The 26,039-nt window shown below is 46.0% G+C and overlaps 1 pseudogene; it reads right to left on the reverse strand.

Moving 5' to 3' along the window:
• Nucleotides 1–1,314: 1,314 nt before the first annotated feature.
• LOC126004245 (SRA stem-loop-interacting RNA-binding protein, mitochondrial-like) lies at nt 1,315–1,647 on the reverse strand (annotated as a pseudogene).
• Between the last annotated feature and the right edge of the window lie 24,392 nt (nt 1,648–26,039).

Genomic DNA, 26,039 nt, shown 5'->3' on the forward strand with positions numbered 1-26,039 from the left:
TCTGGTCCCTAGCTCTTCAAGGCTGAGGTGGCCATTGCATAGCCTTCCCTTTTCAGCACCTTTTTCTAGATCCAGGTGTCCCAGAAACTAGTAGGGAAGCCAGCTGGGCTGTTTAGCTTTGCTCAGGAAGGGCTCCTTTCCTCTGGTGGGCTATGAGGCCAGGGCACCTTTAAGAGATTGTAAATGTTAATTGCCTCCATGAAATGCAAAGTTCCTTCACTCTCACTTCCAGTGGGTTTCCCCAGGTCTTTGCTTTGATTATGAAAGTAATCAGTCTGTTTTTATAGAATACTTTGGAGAGTATAGAGAGACATAGAAGGAGAGGAGACTCACCTATTGATCAGAGCACCCCCACTTTGCCAGGTATCAAACTGTCAAACTGCCCCAGTACTAGTGATCATGTGCAAGGGAAATAGAACAGATGCATAGGCATTTTTAATTTCTATTTTTTTTTCTTTTTTTTTTTTTTTTTGGACCACTGCCAGTGACGCTCAGGGGTTACTCCTGGCTATGTTCTAAGAAATCGCTCCTGGCTTGGAGGATCATATGGGACACTGGGGGGATTGAATCGCAGTCTGTCCTACGCTAGCGCCGGCAAGGCAAATGCCACCGCTCCGCGCCACCACTCTGGTCCCTTTTTGTCTGTCTTTTAGCTACATCTGGCAGTGCTTAGTGCTTTCTCCTTGTTCTGTGCTCAGGAATCACACCTGAGGGACTTGGGGGACTATATGTGCTAGTGGGAATCAAATTGGGGTTTAGCCATGTGCAAAGCTAGTACCTTAACCACTGTATTCTTGGCTACTGCACAGGTTATATTGTCTAAGCATAATAAACCGGACCTTTTGGAGCAGTATTTTATGATGTGGTCTGGAACACAGACTTCGTGGTTATATCTGGGTTAAAATCCTCACCAATCACTGACACTGTCACCTGGGCAACAGAATGAGTCTGTCTGAGTGTCCCTGTGATGAAGCAGTAATGTATGTTATACTTAGGATGTGGGGCTGTCATCCATGCTCAAGTGGCATCCATGCTCAAGGTGGCTTCTACCACCTTCTGGTTGTACCACTCTTGCCTTTTTGTCTTTGTGCAACTTGCTGAGAAGAGCACCTGAGTATGCTCCTCTTAATGCATAAGTAAATAAAAATGTATTTATTCTTTTGGTTTATGGATCACCCAGGCTTACTCCTGCTGCTGGCTCAGAGATCACTCTGGGTGAAGCTCAAGGGAACATCTGTGGTACTGGGGATTTATTTTTAGTTCTGTTTACATTTTTTAAGTTTTGTTTACTTTATTTAATATACAGTGACAATCTTAAACATATTTCTCTGCATTGGTTGTTTGATCCCCCTGTAAATGTTTTGGTCTTCAAATTTGAACATTAAGCTTTATTCCATCAGTGATATCATTTTCCTGTTGCAATGCATTAGGAAGTTCTTCTGTAGAAAATGGAATTCAGCTCATTCCTCTGTGGAAGTCAGGCTCTCTTTCGAAAGGTAGGGTGCACTTTCGTACATAACCAAACTGATCAAAGTGTTCTCTTGCCTCACTGATGGCTGAGGTCCAGGGAATTCTTCAGACAAGAGCAACATGCTGGCTCATACTCGCATGCACAGCCATAGTGATCCTCCCAGCTGAGGCCGCCATCTTTAGGTTGCCTACAAAATTTTTTACTTTATTTATTTTTTTTGTTTTGTTTTTGGGCCACATCCAGTGACACTCAGGTGTTACTCCTGGCCATGCACTCAGAAATCGCTCCTGGCTTGGGAGACCATATGGGATGCCGAGGAATTGAACTTCGGTCTGTCCTGGGTTAGCTGCATGCAAGGCAAATGCCCTACTGCAGTGCCACTGCTTCGGTCCCTTACTTCATTTAAAGAACATGCATCGCATAGTTGACATAGTTGACCATAATACATTTGTTTCCAGCAAGAGAGCAAAATTATTAAAAAAAGAATATATATAAAAAGAAATATAATGGGATGCAAATTTATGAAAATTATTGTATCTCTAATGAGGTCATGAAGACATTGACAGAAAGTTTTGTAAGCTTTTGTTGCTACCTGACCATTCTGTTATTTCGTTTGTTTCTGAACACGAAGTGACCTCAGCTACACATTGGCTTCTAAATTGTTGTGTTCCAGTGGAGATGACAGCATCAAACAAAGGAAGTTGTCATGCAGTCCAAAAATTCAAAACTATTACTGATACTGTGGCTTTTGGGGGGAGGGGTGTCTTCTCAGTTGTCAGGTATCCAGGAAGTAGAAGAATGCAGGGGTGTGGGGGAGGATGCCCATACTCACTCCAAAAAAGTCCTGGTGATATCAGCCCAAATACTGGCATACCTGAAGTTTGGTTAGATTGGTGTCTCTGAAGAAAATCGTATTAGAGTGGTGAAGCAAGACCATAGACAAAACAGCAATTATGAGTGATAGATACATCAAGCATGACTTTGGCAGGGCAGGGGGTTGTCCTGCCCTCTCCTCCTTAGATTGCCAGCTTCTAGCTGTATGGCTGGGGTATCATGATTTTTCATGTTGAGTTGATTTCTTTTGAGAACAGAGCGAGTCTATGGATCTGGCCCATTGCAAACAGGATGACTGGTATTAGAAAATTGTATCTGAGTTAGAAACATGCAGGGCAAGTGCCCGAGTTCATGTACAGTCTCCTCAGCTGTGGAGAAGCATCTGCCCATATGTTCCTGTTCTCACTGCCTAACTCTGGTTCCACTCCAGCTCTTCCAAATCCTCAAGCATTATGTGGCCTCTGTGAGTTCCTTATAGATTTCCTTTTTGTGCCTGTGCTGTAAACCTCACTGCCTTGAATTCTTTGTTTCTTCCCTGTTGATTTCTCAAGATTTCACCCAGATGTATCTCCAACTCCCAGAGTTGCTGAAGGAGACAAATAGAGAGGCAGAAGGGCTACCACTATGACAACAAGGAGAAGGGCTACTTGGTCCTGGATCCTCCCTGCCACCTGACTCAACAGCAGTGCCTGTGGCTTTGCTGGGACAGCTGTGGCCTCAAATGGCACCAAAGACTAAGTCACTTCCCTTCTTTACAAAGCTGCTGTGCTCCTGCCAGTAATAGGCTCTGGGGCCCTGGGCATGGTGAACCAAACATGAAAAAGTGAGTACGACTGGCACGAGGATCTGGCTGTAAGTTTTCAACATGATTTAATTTCCCCATCCCCACCCCTACCAGCTGTGTGTAAGATGAAAAGGAAAATGTCCATCCTCCCAGTACCTTGATTGTTTCTATTAGTTAAAGGCTAAAGCTGTACTAAAGAAACACAAATTGTGAAATAATTCTCTGAGCAGAGCAGAAAGATGCAGGAAATAAATGTATCTGGAAAGTCACAGGAACTGAAGCTTCACTGTGCAATGATGTAAACTATTTGTGAGTTCTGGGCTACTTTTTAGAATCCCAATGAAAAAAATTTTTTTTTAGTATTTGGGCCACACCCAGCAGCACTCAGGGGGTTACTCCAGGCTTTAGGCTCAGAAACCGCTCCTGGCAGGCTCGGGAGACAATATAGGATGCTGGAAATTGAACTTGGGTCTGTCCTGGGATCAGTCGCATGCAAGGCAAATGCCCTATAGCTGTGCTATCGCTCCAGCCTCTAGTATCCCAGTGAAATTTTTGATTGACTGATCAGGGATGGTAAAGTCATTTTTTGTTTGATCACTCATTTAATCTTAGAGAAACTGTGCATGCCCAGCACAGGAGTGAGATTTCCACAGAGGAAGAGTCCAAAATAAGGTAGGATCCTTGGAACATTCTAAATATATTTATTTAATATATCTAATATTTACATGCATCATGGAAGTTTTCAAACATATAAAAGAGTAGAGGGAAAATACAATGAAACCACATACCCTTATCACCCAGGATTTTAGATTTTGTTTGGTGGCAGGTTAAACCCAGTTATGCTTGGGAGTTCCTTCTGGCAAGACTTAGGGGACTTATGGTGCCAAAGAGCACACTTGGAATTTCCTCATGCAAAAGATGTGCTCCAGTCATTGGGCCATGTCCTTAGCACAGTCTCAAGTATTATTACTGTGCTTCTTTCCATTTTTGTTCACAAACTCATCTGGCTCCATGAGCCAAGTTAACTTGTCAGTAAGGAGGAAGTAGGTAACTGCATTGATGAATGCTTATGAACCATCACCAAATCCCAGAAAACATCAACTTGAGCTGATTTGTTTTCCATCCATGTCCCCTCTGCTCACTCCATTCATTCACTCCTCCTACCATTCACTTCACCTGCCACTATTCAAGGAATGTATCTCTAATAAGGACTTAAATTTTTTGAGGGGCCCGAGAGATAGCATAGCAGTAGGGCCTTTGTCTTGCTTGAAGCTGATTCAGGACTGATGATGGTTCGATTCCCGGCATCCCATATGGTCCCTCTAGCCTGCTAGGAATGGCTTCTGAGTGCAGAGCCAAGAGTAACCCCTGAGCACTGCCAAGTGTGGCCCAAAAACAACAAAAAAAAATTGAAGAGGTTGAGGGTATGTGACAGAGAGAGAGAGAGAGAGAGAGAGAGAGAGAGACAGAGAGAGACGACAGAGACAGAGACAGAGAGAGAGAGAGAGAGAGAGAGAGAGAGACAGAGAGAGACAGAGACAGAGACAGAGAGAGAGAGAGAGAGAGAGAGAGAGAGAGATTAGACACTTGCTATGTACAACCAGTGCTGGTTCTATCCCTAGCACCACATAGAAGCCCTAAACATACCAGGGTGATTTGTGAGCACAGAGCCAGGAATAAGCCCTGAGCATGTCTGGGTGTGGCCCAAACCATCTGTCCTCCAAAATACAACTGCAGCATCATTTTCATACCCAACAAAGTGAACTCTAATTTATAAGGCAGCATTTTTAAAAGCTTTAGGGAAAACTGTAAGGACAGAAAACTAATGTCTTCAAATAAATGTACTGTAGGCAGCAATTCTGGTCTGAGATGGACACAGATTCCAATTTCGATCTCTCTAAATAAGCCCAGGAGGCTGGGATAGAGAAGGAGTTAGAGTAATTATAGGAAAATGCAAAGATCAGTTCTGGGAGCAGACTGTGGGTTCTGAAGAACCCTGGGCTACCCTGGGTGCCTCTGGCAGGCAGAAGGTTCTACACAGAGGAGATAGGAGGGGGAGGGTAGAATAGGTCATAGAGAGCAGGAAGTGGGAGAGGAGAGGGACTGAGCAAAGAGGAAGGGTGACACAAGACCCAGAGGACCAGTTTGCAGCCAGCCCTCCAGGTGCCAGAAGCAAACCGCTTTGGGTGTCCAGGAGAAATGGCTAATTTCCATTGGGAATTCCAAGGGAGGAAAGTTGCAGAAATAAAGCAGGGACTCAGGAAAGTTTCAGAAATAAAGTAGTGACTAGGGCATTTGCTTTGCACATGCACGGCCAACCTGGGTTGGATCCCTAAAATCCCTTATGGTTCCCCAAGCACCTCAAGAGTGATCCCTGAGTGCAGAGCCAGGAGTAAGTCCTGAGCACTGTTGGGTATAGTTCTAAAACAAAACAACACAAAGAAATAAAGTGGATGCGCCTCTTGCTTGGTGGTGATGCCCAAGCTTTGATCTTTGCAGACCTTGGGGTATTTGAGAATACCCAATCCCTGGAGGACAGGAGAGCAGCATACTTATTGGGCATCTGTAGCAGTCCAGGGTGACTTGGGGAAGTGATGAGGTCCTCAGGATTTTGTATTTTTTGGAGGAGGGATTCTGGGCACCCCATGCAGGGACAGGGGCAGCCTGGAATGGTGTCTTTAAGTCTAACTTCCTCCATGCTTTAGCATGGACACAGGAAGTGGGGGGCCTCATAGCTCAGATCTTGAAGAGTCCTGGGGGTCAGCCCCCCCCCACTACAGAAAATCAGGGAATTTCTGGTTTCCTCCCAGCCAAGTATGCATCTTCCAACCCCCGTGGAAGGGCTGCTCATTCCACACAGAGTCTAATCCAGAGGCTGCCGAGAACATTTTTTTTTTTTGCAGAGCTCCTCTTGCTGGGAAGTAGTGGGATGGGTGGGAGACTGGTCCAGGAAGGACTCCAGTCCTGGGTTATGTTTCTGCTTTTCTGGCTAGACAAGACCCAGATTTAAGGTGAACTACATAGATTTAAAAAATGACGAATTAATCTCTTGGACACTCCTGGCAGTGCTGGGGTAGGTGGGAGGTACCATGAAGTGGCCGGGATCAAACCAGGCTCTTTTACATTCAAGAAGTGAGCCAACTCCCTAGCCCATTTTATTAATTTTGTTATTAATTATTATTATTGGGTTTTGGGTCACACACAGTGATGCTCAGTGGTTACTTCTGGCTCAACACTCAGGAACCAATCCTGGTAGTGCTTGAGGACCATAAGGGTTATTAGGTATTGAACCCAGGTCAGCCAGGTACAAGACAAGTACCCTACTCATTTGCTATACTGTCTCTCTGGCCCCTGTTTTTTTTTTTTTTTTTTTTTTGGTGAGGGCACACTTGGCAGAGCCCAGAGGTTCCTCTTGGCTTTACGCTCAGAAATAGCTCATGGCAGGCTCAGGAACCATATGGGATTCCAGGGATTGAACCAAGGCCTATCTTGGGTCAAACACATGTTTGGCAGACACCCTACTTTAGTATCGCTCTGGCCCCTGTGTTTTATTTTTTTTAATTGCATTAAAAAAATTTTTTTATTGAACTCAAGGCCTTATGCATGTGAGACACAATCTCTACTTATTTGTCACATCCCATAAGAATACACAGGACAAGGAGACAATGCATTCACCAGGACTTAGGATCCCTCTTCTACCCTTTAGTAATCACAGCACAAGGAATTCTTCTACTTGTTAGATACTGTTCTCAGCATGGCTTTCATGTACCATGGCATGTTCTAAACATGCCAGTTTAATGGTTTCACCATCACAGAAGAAGACTCTGTGTTGCTAAAAGAGAGTATCCCTTGGCCAAGTAACACAGCCTCTGGGTCCAGAGTTTAGTTGGGCCTTTGGGAAGAAAAGGGTCAGAGCATGGCTGGTTTCCTAAAGGAAAGAACAAGCAGATCATAAGAATTCTTTCAAGAAAACACATTTTAGGCTGCTCTTTTTAAATTGTATTTATATCTTCTAGATAGGGGCTCTTACCTTTTTCATAGAACCTTAGAACATGAATCTTTTTTTTTTTTGTCTTATATTTCTATGTCTTCTTACAAATAGAGAAAAAAAAAGTGGATGGGACCCAGGGGCCAAGTTATCTCCAGAGCATTGAGTGGAAAATAAAAAGGTCAGATCTAAATACCCAAGCCAAAGTCAATAGAATCAAGAGAGCCAAACTATAACAAACTAAACACAAAATGGACCCGTTACACTGATAGACGAGGGGGCTAAGGGTGGAGATATGGGATGCAAGCTAAGAACTCTGGTAGAGGGATGTCTCCACTGGTGGTGAAAATGGACCTAATTCACTGTCACTATATGCCTGAAATACAATTGTGAAAGAATTGTAATTCACAATGATCTCAATTAAAAAAAAAAAAAAGGAAAGCACATTTTAGTGGTGTTGTTGAGCTCTCTGTCCTATCAGCTTATGGTTCCTGTGCTGCCTGGGCTCTGTGCTTCCAAACAAGCTCCTTGGATTGGCCTTTAACCACCAAGGAGAAGTGGAGCCTGATTTTGCAAGCTCCGCTTAGTAAGACGGGCGAGTGAGCAATGAACTTTAAAAATATCTTCCTAAAACCCAATGACCAAAATGAAGCTTTTCTCTCTGGAAAGTTTGTCTGCTCTGGTGATTCATTTGGAGGAAGGACACTGAGGGGCTCAGCTTTTAAGCTACTCCTGATGCTTTGCATCTAAAATATGGAATGAAGCCATGGGCAGGCATCCCTTATTTTTGTTTTTGGGTCACACTCAGCAGTGTTCAGGGGTTACTCCTGACTCTATGCTCAGAAATCACTCCTGGCAGGCTCGGGGAACCATATGGGATGCCGGGATTCAAACTACCATCCTTCTGCATGCAAGGCAAACGCCCTCCCTCCATGCTATCTCTCCGGTCCCCCAGGCACCCCTAAAGATGGTGACGATCATGTGATCTCCCACAGCTGATCCGGGTCTGAACCCCCCATGCCTGGGGGCCCTGCAGTGAGTGTCCCAGCAGTTGGTCTGGCATCTTGCCTCCTTAACACAAAGCAATGACTGTTGTAGATAATGAGGGTCCTGTGACCATTTGGCACCATCTCCTGCCTGGCATTCGCGTAGGAGAAGGAACTTTCTTCCTGACAATAGTTTCTGATCACAAACCAGGCCTTTTTCAGAGAAATGGCTTCCCATGAATGACTGCGTGGAAGAAATAAGCTGTCTTTGCAGGAAACCTGTTGGAGTGACTGAGAAATCGCTGGAAGGCACTTGAAGTCCTTGGCCAGCTGTCCACCCCTCCCTTCCCTGCACCCTCCCTTAACCCGGTCCTCTTCTTGAGTTTCCTCCAAACAACAGCGGTTCTTCTTGGCCCTGAGCACTATGCCAGGCACTCTGCAGTTAGTTTAGAATTCTGGCCTTGCCTCTGGGCTACTTTGCTAAGAAAGGAGCACAGAATATAAGGGCATCAACTGCTTCTTTGACGTGTGTCTGCTTGGTTTCCCCATTCAGGTCTTTATTTCCTGTGCCAGGAGATCACGGTTGAGTTATTATGTCTCTTCTGAGTTGTGAATGCTTCTCAGAAAAAGATGATTCCTTCTCTTCCCTAACGTTTGTGAATTTGGTGAAATGTCCCTCAGATTAGAGTTGCCTGAGGCTTTCTCTCAACCTGGCCTGGGTTATAGTTTTCTGGACTGACACTATGGAGGGGAAGCAGTCTCGCTCACTTCAACATCTCTGCTCTGAAGTTTCTGCTCTTAATTTTCTTTTTGTTTTGTTTTGGGGCCACATCTGGCTGTACTCAGGAGTTACTCTGGACTCTACATTCAGGAATTACTTTTGTTGGGCCTCAGAGGACAATATGGAGTGGTGGGGATTGAACCTGGGCTGACCATGTGCAAGGTCAGCTGCTCTGCTATTTTTTTTACACTTACCGGTATTTATTTATTTATTTATTTTTATTTTTATTCATTTAGGTTTTGGGGCCACACCCAGCAGCACTCAGGAGTTACTCGTAGCTCTGTGCTCAGAAATCGCTCCTGGAAGGTTCGGGGGACTATGTGGGATGCCTGGAATCGAACCCAGGCCCATCCCAGGTCAGCAGCTTGTAAGACAAATGCCCTACCGCTGTGCTACCACTCCGGCCCCTCTCCTTTTTAACTTTCATGTCTCATCATTCAATCACCAAGTCCTGCTCCACTTGAGGGGAGGAAAATTGTCACTCCCAGGAAGGGGGAAAATTTATTCTTGTAACTTGGAATTCTGTTATAAACAAAATTTGATCTCAGAGCTGGGGATGTGGCTCAGGGAAAGAGCACAAGCCTCTTTGTGTGTGGCTCTCGATTCATTCCTGGCACTGAAAAAAAAATAAGTCATCATCTATAAATGATCATTTCTGTAATTTATTTATTTACATCAGTATGAATTATGACATTTTGTTCTTTGGGCTCTAATCCAATGCAGTCATGTGTTGCCTTATGGAATTTTGGTTGACTATGACTGACATGCATGAAGGGGGTCAAGAGGCTAAGCTTTATTATAAGTTGAGTTGTGTATTAAGGCTTATGTGGTCACACTCTATGATATTCACAGTGACCAGATTATCTAGTGACACTTAGAATGTATTCCTGTTAAATGACACATGACTATATTTCTGGTTTTTTATTATTTAGTTTGTTCCAGCTTTGGTCATTGGGAACTCACTGACTGAGTTCTGAGTCCTTTTGACAAGTTCTTCCTCTACCTCAGGATCCCATTTCCCTATTTTCTGGAATGAGGAGACACTTTGGGGTCACTGTGAAGTTTTCATGTCCTGTTCTATCACCTATATTTTTCCTAGGAGCCTTGGGTGGTTGAATTTTCAAATTCGGTTTTGAGTACTTCCCTCTTTGCTCATGCAGGGCAGATTTGCTTCTGTGTCCTCTTGTTGGAAATTCAAGTTACATGTAAGTTGACAAACCACACAGCTGCACACATTTTCCTTATTTCTGTAGTCACCTAGCTACACACACATACATAGAAATGCGCTTACGTAGATGTCTCTGACTAAATCAGTACCACAGACTTATCCATCTATGCTCTCTTTCCTCCCCATGTCTTCTTTCACTGACAGTGACAGAAACCTGATGGCATACAATTTCAACCCCAAAACACATGGAAATTAGAAATTCATAATTTCTAATCCATAATTCTATAGGAAACCCCTCCCCAGAATCTTAACTAGAATGCAGTGTTTGTTATGTAGTTCGTATTTTTAACTTGGCAAATTCTAGTAGAAACACCATTTCTTGATCCAAGGCTGAAGAACAAGCTTTACATGAAGGAGGCCTGGTTCCATGCCCACCACACATGGTCTCTTGAGTGTTGGGAGCAATGGTCTGAGAGGAACTTCTGAGCAATCTCAGGTCCGGTTGCATTCCTCCCCCTCCCACCCAAACTCCATCATTTTCCAGTTACATAGGTCAGTTCTCTCTCTCCCCACCCAACTCTGTTTTCTAATTTGTAACAAATAATCAGAACATTTTCTTTTCTTTTGCTTCTTTTTTGCTTTGGAGTCACACTCTGTGATGCCCAGGGCTTACTCTGACTGTGCTCAGGATGCAAGTTCTGATGAGGTTGGTGGCTATATGTGGTGCCCAAAATTAAACAGGGTGGACCACATGCAAAACAAGGGCCCTACCTTCTAACCTAGCTCTCTGGCAACTCTTAACATATTTTGGGGGGCCATACCCAGAGGGGCTCAGAGATTACTTTTGGCTTTTCACTCAAGGGTCACTCCTGGTGGGTTCAGGGGACCATATGAACCTCTTAATATTTCCAAAGCCTGTAACATCTAGTTTCCTGGGTTGTGTGATTGCTATTATGAGTTCAGCAGAGACCATGACAGGTTAAGGCCTCTACCTCTGGTCATATCTCAGTGGATCCTAGATGAGAACTCAGGACTTTCCTGGAGCTGTTGTTGATGGTGGCAGGGCCCAGAAATGGTTCTGCACAATTTCTGGTGAAAGCCAAGTGTGAAAAGCTCTCAGACTACCTCTTCCTTGCTTGGGTACAATCGTCAGATGCCACAGTAAAGGAAGGTTGGTGCTCTGTCCTACTTCCCTTAGAGATGGAGAAACTGAGACCTATAAGGTGATGTGACTAGTCCAAGACAAACAGGCTGGTAGAGCCATGTTAGGGATGGATTCAGGATTCTGTCCCCCTGCTGTTTTCATCCCAGAGAGAGACAAAGCCCTGGAGATAGAACTAGTGGGGCTGGGAGTCTCACCACTGTCTTCTGGAGGGGGCAGATCTGGGGAGCTTCTTTCATATCTGTGCACCCGGACATGACTGGAAGTAGCTGATGGATGGCAGACTCATAGGCCTGGAGTTTCAGCTCTGCCTGTCCACCCAGCAAACAGCTTCTTGGTTAGCTGTGACTTGTGGGAACTTGTGAGTTTTAGAGCTGCCATTTGTTTCTTTGTTAGCTGTTGAGCCATGCTCGCTAGGGAGAAGTTACTCCCAGTGGTCTTGGTGGTAGCCATAGTACGGGATTGAACTTGGGGCTCCTGCATGCAAGAGTGTGTATTCCAGTTCTTTAAGACCTCTCTCTCCTTTCATAGTTACCAGTTCTGAAATAAAATCAGGGATCAAGGTCTGGAAAGGAAGTACACCAGGTAGGGAACATGTTCAATCTCTCTCTCTCTTTTTTTTTGGGGGGGGGCACACCCAGTGACGCTCAGGGGTTACTCTTGGCTATGCGCTCAGAAGTTGCTCCTGGCTTGGGGGACCATATGGGATGCCGAGGAATCAACTGCTGTCTGTCCTAGGCTAGCGCTGGCAAGGCAGACACCTTACCTCTAGCGCCACTGCGCCGGCCTCCCTCCCTTCCTTCCTTCCTTCCTTCCTCCCTCCCTCCTTCTTCCTTCCTTCCTTCCTCCTCCTCCCTTCCTTCCTTCCTTCCTTCCTTCCTTCCTTCCTTCCTTCCTTCCTTCCTTCCTCCCTCCCTCCCTCCTTCCTTCCTCCCTCCCTCCCTCCCTCCTCTTCCTTCCTTCCTTCCTTCCTTCTTCCTTCCTTCCTTCCTTCCTTCCTTCCTTCCTTCTTCCTTCCTTCCTCCCTTCCTTCCTTCCTCCCTCCCTCCCTTCCTCACTCCCTTCCTTCCTTCCTTCCTTCCTTCCTTCCTTCCTTCCTTCCTTCCTCCCTTCCTTCCTTCCTCCCTCCCTCCCTTCCTCACTCCCTTCCTTCCTTCCTTCCTTCCTTCCTTCCTTCCTTCCTCCCTTCCTTCCTTCCTCCCTCCCTCCCTTCCTTCCTTCCTTCCTTCCTTCCTTCCTTCCTTCCTTCCATCCTCCCTTCCTTCCTTCCTCCCTCCCTCCCTTCCTTCCTTCCTTCCTTCTTTCCTTCCTTCCTTCCTTCCTTCCTTCCTTCCTTCCTTCCTTCCTTCCTTCCTCCCTCCCTCCCTCTTTCCCTCTTTCCCTCTCTCCCTCCCTCTTTCCCTCTCTCCCTCCCTCTTTCCCTCTCCCTCTCTCTTTCTTTCTCTTTCTCTCTTCCTTCCTTCCTTCCTTCCTTCCTTCCTTCCTTCCTTCCTCCCTCCCTCCCTCTTTCCCTCTTTCCCTCTCTCCCTCCCTCTTTCCCTCTCTCCCTCCCTCTTTCCCTCTCCCTCTCTCTTTCTTTCTCTTTCTCTCTTCCTTCCTTCCTTCCTTCCTTCCTTCCTTCCTTCCTTTCTTCCTTCCTTCCTTCCTTCCTTTCTTCCTTTCTTCCTTTCTTCCTTCCTTCCTTCCTTCCTTTCTTCCTTTCTTCCTTTCTTTCTTTCTTTCTTTCTTTCTTTCTTTCTTTCTTTCTTTCTTTCTTTCTTTCTTTCTTTCTTTCTTTCTTTCTTTCTTTCTTTCTTTCTTTCTTTCTTTCTTTCTTTTCTTTCTTTCTTCTTCCTTTCTTTTCTTTCTTCTTCCTTTCTTTTCTTTCTTGCTTTCCTAACTATTGATTTCTAGCATAATATCTAGACTACAGTCCGGATTCAATACATATTTATTGAGCTAATGAATTAAGGTTCATCTGACATGCTTCAGGAAAAAGTACTTTGTCATATTTAATGCATTGACTGATGAAAACATTGACTAATATTCTGGCTTTGGCTCAGCCTTTTTGGACATTTGTAATACTGGATGCTCTTGGCTTATTTTGTATTTTTATTTTTTTATTTTGTTTTGTTTTGGGGCCACACCCGGTGATGCTCAGGGGTTACTCCTGGTTATGTGCTCAGAAATCACTCCTGGAATGAGGCTGGAGAGATACCTCGGAGGTGGGGCGTTTGTCTTGCAATCCCAGCATTCCATATGGTCCTCTGAGCCTGCCAGGAGCAATTTCTGAGCATAGAGCCAGGAGTAACCCCTGAGGGCTGCCGATGTGACCCCAAAACCAAAAACCATAAACTAAAAAAAAAAAAAAAAAAAAAGAAATAACTCTTGACTTGTAGGACCATATGGGACGCCAAAGCATTGAACTGTGGTCCATCCTAGGCTATCACAGGCAAGGCAGAGACACCTTAGCCCTTGAGCCACTGCTCCACCCCTTATTTTTACATTTTGAGTTAAACTTTCTGGTCTCTAAGCTTTCTTACAAATTATAAGTCTCTAGTTTCAGTGTTCATTGTCCTTTTTTTTTTTTTTTTTTGGTTTTTGGTTTTTGGGCCACACCCGGCGGTGCTCAGGGGTGACTGACTCCTGGCTGTCTGCTCAGAAATAGCTCCTGGCAGGCACGGGGGACCATATGGGACACGGGGATTCGAACCAACCACTTTGGTCCTGGATCGGCTGCTTGCGAGGCAAACGCCGCTGTGCTATCTCTCCGGGCCCTCATTGTCCTTGTTAAAGAGTGTATTGCACATTTCCAAACTGATATTTGGGTATTGGTTACCTAGGAATCAAAATGATCACATATTATTATTGGCTTTAAGGACAGTAAGTTGATTTCTTTTCATCATCTATGAATTCTAGATGATTGGGAATGGCTAACAATCAGAGGAACTTGAAGGATCTATGATATAAAGACATTCGTGACATTACTCACAGAATGGACATAGGATGCAGAGACACCAGGCATGCCCAGAGCCTACCATGCTTACCTTAGATGCTTAAACCGTGGCAAAGCTGAGATTTCTAGATTTGATTTGTTTTTTCTGGTTTGATAGCCAGGAAACAGCATGGAAATGCCAGAGTGTCTTGGAGATAAACTGGGAGCTCTATAAGACTTTCAATAAATCTTTCTATATTTCATTGTCTCTCTCTTTTAGGACCACACCTGATGATATTCAGGGGTTGCTCCTGACACTGCTCAGGGGACTGTGCAGTGCTACAGACCTTTGCACACAAAGCCAAGTGTTCAGTGCACTCTCCTCAGCCCTCACAGTATTTCTCTTTAGTTATTAAGCAAATAAAGATGATGGATGTAATCATGTAATCCATTGATTGTTGAATAGTCAAATTCAGACTTAAAATCTTCTGCCACCTGAAAATTCAAATCAGGCCCCTCTTCTGGAGGAAAGTGAGACTGTAACAGATGACACACAATTCTATACAAAGACAAATCCTTTTACTCAGAGACCATGGAGAGGACATCTTCAAGGTGCCATGCAGGTGAGCCCAGGTGAATGGTGTGGAGACACTCTTCATTGCTCAAGGCTGAAGTTTTTCTTCACTTGGCGAGATGTGTGAACCCCCAAACCATTTGTTTTTGGTATGGGGCCATACAAAATGGTGCTCAGGGCATACTCCTGGCTCTGCATCAGAGATCACTCCTGGTGGATTTTTGGGGCACTACATGGATCAAACTTGGGTCAGGCATGTGCAAGCCACCAACCCACTGTACTATTGCTCTGCCCCCTCCTCCAAGCTTCCAGAATATGTTCCTCTGAGGCAGGCTTATGAGAAGGAAGCGAGGTTGTGTGTCTATCCCCAGAAGGTCTAAGGAGACTTATTGATGTGGCCCCACAGAGCTCTCATCCACAAAGCTGCCAGGGCACTCTCCTTGTTTAATCCACTTGAAAACTCCTGAAAGCTGGGACTACTGGTGTGTCCCCTTTGCCTCTGTCTTGTGAGTGCATGGAAAGGGTGCTGCATCTTAGTTTAGGGGACTGAGTGGGCATGTTGGTGGATATTTGGGATTCTGGGTATTTATGGGTATTTGACTATTTATGGCTATTTCCACCTGTTAGGAAAAGTGTCACCATGAAAGAGAAGAGTGACAGGGAAACACCAACCATTCTTCTTCCTTCAGGGCTGGGGTCTAGGAGCAGGTATCACTTTTGCCATGACCCTAATTAGCTTCCAATCCTCTCCCCCAGCTTGCCTTCTCTCTGCTTTCTGGTAGCTTCTGAAGACGCGGTGCTAAGTGAGAGAGATTACTTCAGGACTTGAAATAGTCTTTTTTCCTGTCCCAGATACGACATGGCCACTTCCTCAATAGAACCATCACTCCAAGGGGAACAGGATGTCCCTGCAACAGAGCCAAGAGGTCATGTGACCAGGCAGTGGTGTGTGTGTGTGTGTCTATGGGCCCTCAGGGGCCTTGTTTCCCCTTCAGTGTGGGCCAGGACTTGTCCACAAAAGCCCATCTATGACAGGTCCTGGCCAGCCAGGTGGGGCTGCCCTTTTCCTGGATTTCCGTCCAGAGCAGTTTCTGCAGTGGGTCTGTGCTGGAGGAAAAAATGACAAAAAAGGAGCTGTGGAACATTTCCTGCAAACTTTGCTAGGCCTTGGTGGCAATAAACCCCTGCCTGCCATGTGCTTTTGCTCTAGAAGAAAACAAGGAATCTCCTTGATGCATGAGCCTTGTCCCCAGAAGGACCCCAAAAGGAAGTCAAAACGTTTTGGATAAGGAGTTCAAAATGATTGAGAAACTTTGCGGGGAAGGTTCTTATCTCCGGTTTAGCTGTAGAAGGGAGTGGGGAAAGCTGTTTTGGAGAATTTAAGGGCCAGGTAGGAGAGGCCAAGTGGAGGGTCAGATCCTCAGATCGTGCAGGTCAGGTTTTATTGGAAACTAACCCACACTGCAGGGGAAACTATGATACAGGCTTCTGTGCAGGAGGAGCAAGGAGGCTTGGGGGGTGAGGGGGCAGTGAGCCGTTTTTTGGAGGCTCAGGAAGGGGAAAAGGAGCTGAGTCAGAAGGGCTAAGAGGAACCTGGGTGAGAGGGTTGTCTCTGTGGTGGCAGAGCCCATCTGCCACTAGGACAGTTGGTTTATTTAAAAAAAAAAATTGTACATTTCTGGTCTGCCTATCCTCCAAAGCTACAAAGTGATTTTGCACGTAAGGTGTGAAATCTTCACATTAACGAACTGTCACCTTTAGGGTGATTGGGGGAGTCTTTTGGTCAAGACTAAGCAGCTTTGCACAGTGGCTGGAGCCTGGACAGAGTTCCCAGGGCCATGTGGTGGCCCCATTGAACCCGTCCTTTTCACTCCAAGAGTGAGAGGACAGAAAAAGCCCAGCACGCTCTCCAAGCTTCTGACCTCTGGGAGACAATCTGGCCACCAGCCAGCCGAAGCCACAGAAACACCGCTTCTGCCTGGGAAGTGCAGAGAGAGGGTGGACTTCCGCCAAGCTGGAGGAAAGGGAAGGAGTTTCTGCAGAGATTCAAGGCACGCAGGGCAGTGAGAGCGAGAGTCAATTTTGCAGGGTGCCACACTGCAGGATTGTCTTGTTGAGATCTGCCACCACAGATGGTCCCAGAACCATGGAGGTCTTCCACCCCTGGACACAGAAAGTGTGCACTTCACCCCTCACCCCTTTTCTCCAGTTTGTAGCTCACTTCCAAAGCTGAGAGTCCATATCAAAGTCATTAGTTTGTCCAAGGAGGAAGGGGATAAAAAATGGGGTACATAAGCATGACAGCAGAAGAATGTCCTCAAAATGTGGCTAGATTGTGTCAGAGGGTGACAAGTCAGCAAGACAAGTCTAGCATTCACGTGGAGCTGGGAGCAGGGGACTTGGAGCAATCCAAGGCATTCTGAGGAATGTGCCTCACTAAATGCAGGAATGACAGTGTCCTCGAGGGGCTTTTTTTTGGGAGCTTCCCCTGCTCCCACGGGGCCCAGCCAAATGGAGAAGTAAGAAATGCTGTGTTTTAGGTTTTTCACTCAACCCAACCTCAGTGTTCACCATTTTTGCTTGACCTTAAGATGGTTCCAAATTGAATTGACCAAGGGGCGGTTCTGCCTAGCACAGTGCTGGTTGGCTGTGAATTCAATGAAAGGCACAGGGACATAAGAGTCTCCTTTCCTGTGGCTCAGGGAAGATACAGGCTTTTCACAGTTTAATGTGGAGGTCACCAGAATAGGGGAAGAGTGGCAGGGAGGACTATAGGAGGGCCTGTTGGAACTGAGCCTTGTACCCTGGTGGGACTTCCACAATCAGGGAAAGGAAAAAGCTTGGTCTGGCCTTTCAGCAACTGGTGAGAATTGCTTGAGTGTGGGGCATGGCAGGGAAATGGGTGTTTAAAGGCGATGTTGTGAGTTATGATGGATTCTGAACCCGGAAATGGTGGAGAGCCTGGAAAGGAAGTTCAAGGAAACAACAGGAACTGAATATTTCAGAGGGCCTGCATTTATTGCCCATGAATCACTCAGGGCTGCTTTCGAGGTGATTGGCAATAGCCACTCAACTCCAATTAGCATTAGATAAAAGGGGACTTTTTTTATCTTTTCATCTGATTAATGAGTTCAAGAGCATTGCCTGGAGGCCTGGCTAACTGGAGGTCTTCAGGAACATGTCAACCTAAGTGATTTCTGGGGTTGGCAGCGTTGGTTTAAGTTTCTCCATGTGCTGCTTTCCTGGCGAACCCAGGCTCACCCCATCTGGTTAGCCCAATCTCTTGTCCAGTATTTCTGGACAAGAGATTTTTGCTAATTTTTTGTTTTGTTTTGTTTTTGGGCCACACCACTGGTGCTCAGGGGTTAATCCTGGCTCTGCACTCAGAAATCACTCCTAGCAGGCTCAGGGGACCATATGGGATGCCAAGGATTAAACCTGGTCCATCCCGGGTCGGCCACATGCAAGGCAAAATGCCTTCCCCAGTGCTATAGCTCTAGCCTCTCTTGTCCAGTATTTCTCGTCAGGATCCCTCGGGGCAGGAGACCAGAGCCCCAGTTTAATCGTCAACACTACATGTTATCCGAATGTCCCTGAGTACATCCCTGGAGATCTCTTAGTACCATCAGGTGTGTTCCTGAAGGTCTCCTGGGCATGGCCAGTTGGATAACCTGGGTATCCCCAGAACCACATCCTCTGAGTCTTGCATTTAAAATCTTAGGTCAGATTGGCTGACAGTTGCTGGGTATAGGCCTTGTGGGATCCTTTTAGGACGTGCCCTCCTGCTTCTGCCAAACATTCTTAGGCAGAAGATTGTGAATTGGTTCTTCCTGGGTCCTGCCTTCTCTGGATCTCTAATCATGGCAAGGGAATGTGGGGTCTTTCATTGACTGGGATGTGGCCCAAGAGGGTGTACACAGTCCCCCTTTGGCCCTGGATGGAAGGTACTAGAGCAGACCCCACCAAGGCAGAGATTCAGCCCCTTTTACTGCTTCTATTAGCTGCTGTCACAGTCTTCAATCTTTTTGTTTATTTTTGGGTTATACCTAGCAGTGCTTGGGGTTCACTCCTGGCTCTATTCTCAGGGATCACTCCTAGAGGAGATTAGGGGACCATATGGTTATTAGAGATTGAATTCAGGTTAGACGCTTGCAATGTACTATACTCATTGAAGGCTCCAGCTTTTGAATGCCAACTCCAAATACCTGTATTTCTTTGTCTGACACCTGCACGTATTCAGGCAGGCCCAAGTACCAGGGCATGAGCCTGTTGGGTGCAAGGTTGGCCCGCTAGCTGATGGGTGGGGTACAAAACACCCCAGCTCTCCCACCTCTTGGCTTGGGAAACAGCAAGGCCCACGCTCTGCTGTGTTGCTGTCTCCGGGGAATTCCATCCCTGGAGCCACTGTCTCTTAATTCCCCTCTTTCCCTCATGCTTTCTTCCTCTCCTAGTATGGAGGCCTGCTCTTTGAGTCGTATTTCAGGGTCTCCTTTGGGAAACCTCCGACTATATGTCTCTAATGAAAGGACAGGGTGCTCTCACCAGGTGGGACGTCTAGTCTGCTGGCTAGGCAGACACCACGGGGGTTAACTTGCCTTAGACAAGAAATGGAACTTTTTGGTCTGTTTCCTTACCTTCGCATCTGTGCTTCATCCTGGGGAAAAGCTGCAGTTTGCTTACCACCTCCCAGAAAGGGGTGAATAAAAGATGAATAAACAGGACTGGAGAGATAGCACAGTGGTAGGGTGTTTTCCTTGCAAGCAGCTGATCCAGGATGGCTCCTATATGGTTCCCGTGTCTGCCAGGAGTAATTTCTGAGTGCAGAACTAGTAACCCCTGAGCGTGGCCAGGTGTGACCCCGTCAAAAAAAGATGAATAAACAGTATAGTACTGCTCTGAGTTTGAGCCATTTATTTCCACACACTCTCCTGGCACACATGCCTGCCTGTGGCACTCTTGGTGGGGGGGGGTCAACACATCAAGCTGTGAGGCTTGCACACCAGGCTGCAATACTCACTGAGGTTTGTACTCCTTTTGCTGGATGCATGCTAGCAAGCTCCTGTGGGTATCTTAACAGAGGCACAAGTTATGGCTTAGCGCTTGCAGGTGTGAAGTGATGCTAATGTACATCTTCTCCAGAGATCACTCTTCCTCTCTTGGGTGGTTGCACTGCTTTTTAGTGGCTGTGCTCACTGCACCCACATGGCCTCTGGGTTACACAGGCTTCTGTGGTGTCTATCCAGCCCAGGCTATAACCAAGGGGATTCGAGTTTATGAGCATATGTTCGAATGACAGTGGTCTGGGTGCTGTGCTATTCCTCCTGTACTGAATGGAGTTTTACAGGTAACGAAGAACTACTAAAGAGTTTTTTCTGTGGACCACCACTTGAATGAATGTATTTTATTATGGCCACAAATTAAATGACCCAGAGATGGTGCAAAGAGCTAGAGGATCTAAGTCAGGGCTAAATTTGGTCACAGCTCTGGGTCATCCCCACCTCAACTTTTCCTTTTAACTTCTTAGCACTTTGCTGGGGGGGGGGCACGGTTTTGCCCTCCTTTGCAGGAGTTCTAAGCAGTGAAATATGAATATTAATATCCTTTGCTAACTACCACCAGGCCTGGCCCCTGAGACTTCTCTGTACCCTCTCCCACTTGCTCACTCCTCATCTTTTCTCTGCTTTTGGACTCTGAGGGTTGTGGTTTTGAGAATGCAATAGGAAGGGCACAGCAGGGAGGACAGAGCAGAAAGGAAAGAGGGGAACATATCAGGGAGGATGTGGACTTCAATTTCTAGCAGGTGGCAGAATCAATAGGTTGATACGGGATCCCTAAGAACCACAAGGGAGGGGCCGGAGAGATAGCACAGTAGTAAAGGCATTTGCCTTGCATGCAGCCAATCCAGGACAGACCGATGGTTCAAATCACCGGCATCCCATATGGTCCCCCGTGCCTGCCAGGAGGCAACTTCTGAACACAGAGCCAGGAGTAGTCCCTGAGCACCGCTGGCTGTGACCCCAAAACAAAACAAAAAAAGGAGCCACAAGGGCAGAATTCCTCCCCATTCTGGACCAAGAGTGAGAATAAACAAGAATTGCTGGTTTCTGAGATCTTGGGCTGTGAAAGAGTGGCCAGAGGTTCCCTATAACTGGGATTGGGGTGAGAGGCGATATGAACAGAGAGCTCCAAGTTCCAGCTGCAGTTCCCTCCCAAGAATTGAGCAGACAGACATGCCATGGATGCAGGCTAGGGAGAGGCATTCCTGAAAACAGACTGAGCTGGCCCACACAGAAACTGCACAGAAACTGTTCTCTGAGTTGCTGCTCCTCCAGAAGGTCCAGGATCTCTGTTGTGTGTCTGATACCCTTCCTGTTCCCCTAGTACAGGGGGTGTTCTATTAGTGGTCTTGAGTTTCAGTTTGTCGTAGGCTGGGCACTGGAAAACCTCCTCCTGGCATTGGTTCCCTTGGCACCAGAGAGGGAAAAATGCCAAGAGTCCAGTATGTAGAGGGATAGAGGATGTGGCTTTGGGTCTGGAGCAAACATTTCTGGAGCATTGATGTTTGCCTGGCTCTGTACCAACTGCTTTCCTGGATAGTCACATTCTCTTATCCTCACAGTGACCCTGCAAGGAGGGTGTGGATACTGGTCTCCACTGTGGAGAAGAGAAAACCCAGGTTAAGCCTCTTTCCCATTCAATGATGCATGAAAGTGCCAGATCAAATACTTGCTCTGCGTGGTTTAGTTCTTAGATTCCTCCTGGGGATAGCTGAGAGGCATTGCCTCAGTGACTCTGACCCTAGAGAGCAGGGTCTGAGTTGGATGTGAGGCCCCCTCCCCATCGCCTGCTGCCTGATGTTTAACATGACCATGTGCTCTGCTCTTGCCTCACCCTTTCAAACTTGGATGTGCCAGTGGCTGGTGCTTTGTGACCTTCTTCCATGAGGCCTTACCTGACACTCAGCCCAGACCGAAGTGTCTGCCCCTTCTCCTCCTCCTTTACAGCGAAATCTCATGTGCATTGTCAATGCTTAATCTTTCTCCTCATGGGACGGAAGTGCTGGGGGAATTTTATTTTGTTCAGAGGTGTATCCCTGGTACCTGCAACAATACTTGGCACATAAGACTAGCTGATAAATATTTGTTGAATGCCTGCCTGTTTCCCAGACAGCGAGCTAAGTCCTGTCCCTGCATAATCTCAGTGAATCCTCAGAAACTTCTGGCTTGCGTATGTGGGTCTTAGAGCCATTTTCAGCAGGTAATAAAGTAGACCCACATCCCTGGCCTGTCCATTACCCACCCTTCAGGATGATGTGTGTGTGTGTGTGTGTGTGTGTGTGTGTGAGAGAGAGAGAGAGAGAGAGAAAGAGAGAGAGAGAGAGAGAGAGAGAGAGAGAGAGAGAGAGAGAGAGAGAGAGAGAGAGAGAGAGAGAGAGAGAGAGAGAGGAACCCTAAGAACAGACCCATCAGGCCTAGCAGGCTGTGAAATCCAGGCTGCTATTAATGGCACCATCTGATTCCAGCACCTTCTCAGCCACCTCTGGTGAGAAAGTCCTAGGAGTACAGGACAGTCACAGTTTCCGGAAATAAGCCAAAAAAAACCAGCCTTGAGGGGAAGCAAGAAAGACAAGGTGGTTCAGTGAGTTGACCTTGGGTGGGAGTTGCTCTGAAACTATGGGGTGGGAGAGAGCCTGGAGCAGAGAAAGAAGCTTCAGGACTATTCCCTTCCACTGCCTCTCACTGCCTCAGTGGATCCTGTGAAGAACTGGGACAGAAGGCTCAAAAATCCCTCAATAGGAACTCCATTCCTACGTGGAGATATTTTTTTTAACAAACAGGAAATTTTTGCCAAATCACACCCAAAGAGCTAACTAATAGTCTGCCCCCTCCTTTTTGGTCATTGCAGTCCCAGTTACATAGCCAAAGGATCCACTCACTCTTACAAGAAACTTCCTTTCTGGGGTTGGAGTGATAGTACAATAGGGCACTTGCCTTGCATGTAGCTGACCTGGGTTTCATACATTTACCCCATATGGAGCCTGAACATCTCCAGGAGTGATCTCTGAGTGCAAAACCAGGAGTAAACTTTAAACATTACTGAGCATGGCCCAAAAATCAAAACCAAAACCAAAACCAAAATAATCGCTAAGGCTACCTGCTCTTTGCTCAGTGACCAGCACAGACATATATGTAGATATGGAGGCAAAGCCATATCTACAAAACAAAACCCTGTCTTTCATGATGTTTCTAGTCCAGGGATAGAAGCATTTGTTCAATCTATGATGCAGGTCTGGTTCTGTGTCCTTGGTATGTATGTCTTGGCTTATTTTTGTTTCAGGGTTACACCCAGTAGTGTGCAGGAATTCTTCTGGCTCTGTGGGCAGGGATTGCTCATGGCATTGCTGGGGACCCTCTAGTTTCTGGGAATCCAACTGGAATCAGTGTGTGCTAGACAGGCACCTTACTCCTTTTATTGTCTGTCTCTCTCACCATGTACCCTGGCTGAACTTTTTGAAATATATCATAGCAGAAAACATATCTTGTAGCAATTACATCTTATTATAATTCTAAAATCTGACTCAGCTATGCCAGGGATCCCCATTCCACAGTACTCTCTCCCACCGCTCATCCCTTCCTGTTTTCATCCTGGCTGTTGCTTTTCTGTGCTCTTAGTGCCAGCTCTGAAGAGGAGCTTCTTCAGACTAGTGAGGCCAAGGTTGCAGCAGCAAACCTTCATGGGACACCCTGCACAAGTGGCTCCAAGGGTGTGGCGGCTGCAGGGAGAATCTCCAGGCTGGCTGAGTGTCCTGGAAGCAAAGCTGGCAGGTGAGGAAAGAAGGACGCCTCAGCTCCTGCAAACATGTCCAACTCCTCCTCCAGCCAGGAACTCTGGGAGCTCCCCTGTGCTGTGTGATTTGGAGAAGTTTCCCGAGTTTGCTGCTTTTTTTTTTTTTTTTTGTTATGATACCATCAGCTGTTCCTTCGGAGTTTCAGTATGGGGACAACTCTGTTTATACTCAGCAGCACGAAGCTCTGTGCCTTTGTGTACACAGGAGGCCACCAAATGTCTGGAGAAAGAGAAGAGAGTGTGCAGACCTTCGCCTCAGAGGCAACTGTATTTGGTTCTGTTTTGTGTTTTGGGGGCCATACCTGGTGGTGTTCAGAGTGACTCCTGGCAGGGTTGGGAAGATCAAATTCAGTGTTTGGAGGGTCAAACCAGGATACCCTCTGGATTATATCTCTAGCCTTGCTTTTGGATCTTACCAGGAGTTGGGCCAGAAGCTTTGGGATGGAGCTCCAAGGCCTTGTGCTGGCCACATGAGAGCTGTCAGAGCAGCCTCAGGGTTGGTCAGGCTACTGCATGGCAGAAGGGCTCCATGTTCTGTTTTAATGTATTTATTTTGGTTTGGGGGCCATTCCTAGCAGTGCTCAAGGGTTACTCCTGGCTCTGTGCTCAGAGGTCACTCCTGGCAGACTCGGGGGAGCAGATAGGATGCCGGGAATCAAACCAGGGTCCATCCTGGCTTGGCCATGTGCAAGGCAAAGGCCCTTCTACTGTGCTGTTGCTCTGGCCCCCACATCCTGCTTTTTAGAGAGCAGCAGCTGTTGCTACCTCTCATTTTACTACTCTTCCACCCCCTCTGGTATCTATAACCCCTCAAGAGCAATTGAATGTTCTACAAGTTACACATGTGCATTTTATTGATCAAACATACCAGCAATTATTTTCATTTCTGGAAAGGGATTTAGATATTCCCAGTAACTGGGAACACAACTTTCACCACCGTGACGCCACACCCCCAGGCCCAAAAATACAACCTCAATTCACCAGAAGCCAAGGAATAATTCATTGCTGGGATGGCCAGTGTGGTGGCCAAGTTTTGCTTTTTGTGTAGGTGACGTTGGGTAGAAAGTAGATACTTTGTCTACCATAAATTTAGCTGTAAACTGGCTCTGGGACCTGGGAATACATTGCCCCATAAAAATCAATGTTAGGGCTCTGTGGTTAGGGTAATCCTGTAAACATGTTTAACTTCATGTATAGTTGAAGTACTGCCCATTTGGAATGCAAGTATGAAGCACCTCTTTTTTTAAGATTAGTGTTTTTTTACATTAAAAGGTTTTAAAAAAATTGGGGCCCGGAGAGATAGCACAGCGGCGTTTGCCTTGCAAGCAGCCGATCCAGGACCAAAGGTGGTTGGTTCGAATCCCAGTGTCCCATATGGTCCCCCGTGCCTGCCAGGAGCTATTTCTGAGCAGACAGCCAGGAGTAACCCCTGAGCACCACCAGGTATGGCCCCAAAATCAACAAAACAAAACAAAACAAACAAAAAATTGAATCACCATGAGATATGCAGTTACAAAGTTGTTCATAGTTGAGTTTCAATCATACAATACAGTGTTCCAACATCTATCCAGTTGACCAGTGTACATCCAACACCAATGCCACTTAATTTTCCCATCTATCCTGCCCCACCTTTCTCTATGGCAGACACTTCTTTTTTCTCTCTCTCTATTTTCTTTCTTCCTCACTTTTTCCTTTTAGGCACTGTGATTTGCAATAGTATTACTATAAGGGTGTCAGCCATATCACTTTATTGCCTTTCAGCTCCCAGTTCTTGTCTAGAGAGCCTATCATTTCCTAACTATTATTGTCATAACAATCACTTCTCAATTCCAACTGCGCTCTAAATCCCTTTGTGGTAAGCTTCCAACCATGGACCAGTCCTTCTATTCCCAATTCTATTATCTTTGGATATTAATTTTATGCTTTTTTAAATATCCTGCATATGAGTGAAATCATTCTATGTCTGTCTCTCTGACTTACTTTATTCATATGATACCATCCATGTCTATCCATGTATAAGCAAATTTCATGACTTTATTTTTCACAGTGGCTGCATAGTATTTCATTGTGTAAATATTCCAGTGTGTAAACTATGTACTATGGTTTCTTTATCCACTCGTCTATTCTTGGGCTCTTGGATTGTTTTTAGATTCTGGCTATTATGAATAGTGCTACAATGAAATAGGAATGCAGATGCCTTTTCTGCATTGGGTTTTTTTTTGGGGGGGCTCCTAGGGTATAGTCCCAGAAAAAATATTGCTGTGTCAAATAAACCTCAATTTCTAGTTTTCTGAGGAATGTTCATATTGTTTTTCAAAAAGAATGGACCAGTTTACAGTCCCACCAGCAGTGAATGAAAGTCCCCTTCTCTCCACATTCATGCCAGTGCTGATCTTATTCTTCTTGATGATGACAGTCTCAATGGTCTGAGATATCACATTGTTGTTTTGAATTTTGTCTCTCTGCCGATTAAAGATGTGGGGCATTTTTTTCTTGTGCCTTTTGGACATCTGTATTTCTTCTTTGAGGA

Source organism: Suncus etruscus, chromosome 3 (assembly GCF_024139225.1).
Source record: "Suncus etruscus isolate mSunEtr1 chromosome 3, mSunEtr1.pri.cur, whole genome shotgun sequence".
Classification (NCBI taxonomy): domain Eukaryota; kingdom Metazoa; phylum Chordata; class Mammalia; order Eulipotyphla; family Soricidae; genus Suncus; species Suncus etruscus.